Raw genomic sequence first — 3130 nt, 5'->3', positions numbered from 1 at the left:
AATACAAAGGACAAATGTTTCCTGAACCCAAATGTGTTCGTAGTAAAGTATAAGTGACTAAGGTAAGGCCTGTTCAGTAGTGATAGAGGTTAGGAAAAGGGACACCTCGCTTGGGGTGGAAAAGCCCTGAAACGCGAGGCTGGGGTCCGAAGAGGCCGATATTCACAGCCTGGCCGTGTCCTTCTGGGCTGTTGACCTGAAATCGATCTGAGTCCGGGAGAAGCGGCCTGGACGGGGTCCCCGGGTGGGCAGCCGCGTCGTCAGCCGCAGCAGGGCCGCTGCTTGAATTATTTCCTCTGCCTGAGATCGCGCTCGGGACTTTTGTGTAGGAGAAGCATTTCACGAATCTCTACACTGCAGAATACTTCCAAGTATTGAGTCAAACGATGCTTACTATTCATGGGCATGAACTCAGAGAACAATGCTCACACCAAAAGGGACAGACCTAAATGTGGGGCTTTCTTTGATTATATTGGTTCCTAGTTAAATATAACAGATACTCCTTCTCCAGGGGTCTACAGAATCTTTTCCAGAGTGACAATAACTTTTTCCCTTTGACTCGACCTCTTCCTCCGTGTTCTCGGCGTCCCCTGCCAGCCATGAGGGGATGGCCTCATTCCGAAGTCTGTTTGCCAGGTTATGGGAGCTTGGAAGTCTTTTCAGCTGTGGAACACAGATTACTCACCCCTTTTCAAATGATCTAACATACATACAGCCGTGGCTAGAATAGTGACTCGGCCACTAAGTGAATGGATATTTTTTTTTCATCCATGACAAACGTGTCTGAAAGTTATCTGTTTGTTCCCTCACTCCCTAATTAGGACACTGAAAAGGACTGGAACACAGAGTTCACTGAAGCACTCTAGGGAGTCCCTTCCTTTCAGACAGCACTTTTAATTCTCTTTAATGCATCTTCACATTCATTGTCTCCTTTTATTCAACGCCAGTAAAGTAGGTAGGGCACGTGTCATTGTTCTCACTTGACAGATCAGAAAGATAAGTCACAGCAAGGGTTTGCTTTGGTCACAGAGTAAATTAGGAGCAGACCTGGATCTGTGAAGTGAGGTCGGCTGCATTGGGTGGTCCCCTGACCCAGGCTTCGCACAACTTCAGACCCTTGTATCCAGGACTAATGAGCTCACCTGAATCTCACTAGGCCTGAGCATCAGGTGGGCTGTGGCGGGCATGTCAGTCATCCAGCCGGCACCCTCCTCCCTCCAGATAGGATGGGGGTGGAGAAGCCAAATGCAGGCTGTCTGTCCCTGAGTCAGGGCCTAATGGGCAGGGAGAGCTTTGCCTTTTTTCAGAGAACCTTATCAGGTTCTTAAAGTGGGACTTGTGAACAGCATTCTCAAAATAACAAGTGTCAGCCATGGACAAAATTTTCTAAATAGTAAAACATTACCACTGATTAGAAGTCTAATGTATCAAGGTGCTTTGGGCTTAGAGCACGACACTTCTCTCACAGAGGGGATTTGCTAACAATTCCCTGGCTATGGTGGCAGAGCCAGGGTCTCTGTTCTGTCCGTCTCAGACCTTTGTTCTGTGTCTTGATCGATTCTTCTGTCATTCTCTGTCCTCTGTGGGTATGTTTGTGCGTGAGGGTAGAAAGGGTGGATGGATATGTGTAAATTCTCTGCAGTCAATCCAGTGCCAGATTATTCTATTACGAGGGCTTTGCTGTCCTGCTTATAAATCCTTACACACTTTCTTTCTCTCCTCCACTCTGTTTGGAAAGTTTTTGTCTCAGATCATGGACTATTGGTTATATCAGCCCCCCTCCCCCTCTTCAAGAGGGAGATGCTGTTTATCTTTCCCAAGAAATTTTATGGTTTAGGTGGGAAAAATCTGGCTCCCTGCAGAGCCCTGAGAGGAAGATCCAAGAAAGAAAATAACCCTGTATTTCTGGCATTTCCTGGCTGCCCAGAGCTTCCCTCCACAGCTGACATTGATAAAATTTCATCAAGGGCATTAGTCGATCAGGCTACAGGCTTTTATTATGTCACTTACTCTGAGAGTCATATTAGCATTTAAGATACTGGTCTTTTTTTCTGCATAGAATGTGACATGTCTCTATTTTGCATGTTATCACATTCCTAAAACCTCAGTACAGCCCCTAAATCAATTGAACAGTGACTTTAAAATATAATTTAACCCTCGTGACAGATACAAAAGTATTCTTAAACAAATGGAAAGACATTTCCTGTTTTTGCATAGGACGACACAACATTATAAAGATGTCGTTTTCCCTAAATTAATTGAAAAAGCTAATGCAGTACCGACAAGTTGCAGTTTAGGCAAGTTGATAATGAAGTTCACGTGGAAAAACAAATGCATAAATACCCAGGAAAACACTTGAAAAATAACAACTACTAGAGATGACTAGCCCTACCAAATATTAAAATATACTATAAATCCTGTGTAATTAAAAGTGTAGTAGTGCCACATGAAGAGACACATTGACCAGTAAAATAGAATGCCCAGAAATAGACCAAGAAACATACGGAAAGTTAGACATTAAAGATGGCATCTCAAATCATAGGGCGAAGATGGACATTTTAATAAATGGCACTATTCACAAAAGCCAAAAAGTGGAAAGCCCAAATGGCCACCATGCAATGAATGGATAAACAAAATGTGGTATATTCATACAATGGAATACAACATGGATAAACCTTGAAGACATTATGCTAAGTGAAAGAAGGCAGTCACAAAAGACCATTATTATATGATTCCATTTATATGAAATGTCTACAGTAGGCAAATCCATAGGGACAGGAAGTTGGTTAGTGGATGCCTAGGGCTGGGGAGTGGGGAAGAATAAGAGTAGATACCAGGTTTCTTCTGGGGGTGATAAAAATATTCTAAACTTAGATCGTGTTGATGGTTACCGAAGTCTGTGAATATACTAAAACCAGTGAATTGTACACTTGCAAGGGGTGAATTCTATGGTGTATGAATTCTATCTCAATAAGGACGTCTTTAAAAGGGACAAATGACGAAGAGTGCAATAGAAAAATGGGGGGAGATATTCTTCAAACATATGAAAAACATGTTCAAATTCACTCAGGCAAATTAAGCAACACTGAGTTACAGTTCTCATCCATCATATTGGCGAAAATTAAAAAGT

The sequence above is a fragment of the Phocoena phocoena genome, chromosome 2, assembly GCF_963924675.1.
Source record: "Phocoena phocoena chromosome 2, mPhoPho1.1, whole genome shotgun sequence".
NCBI lineage: Eukaryota > Metazoa > Chordata > Mammalia > Artiodactyla > Phocoenidae > Phocoena > Phocoena phocoena.
Note: the sequence above shows the minus strand (reverse complement) of the source record.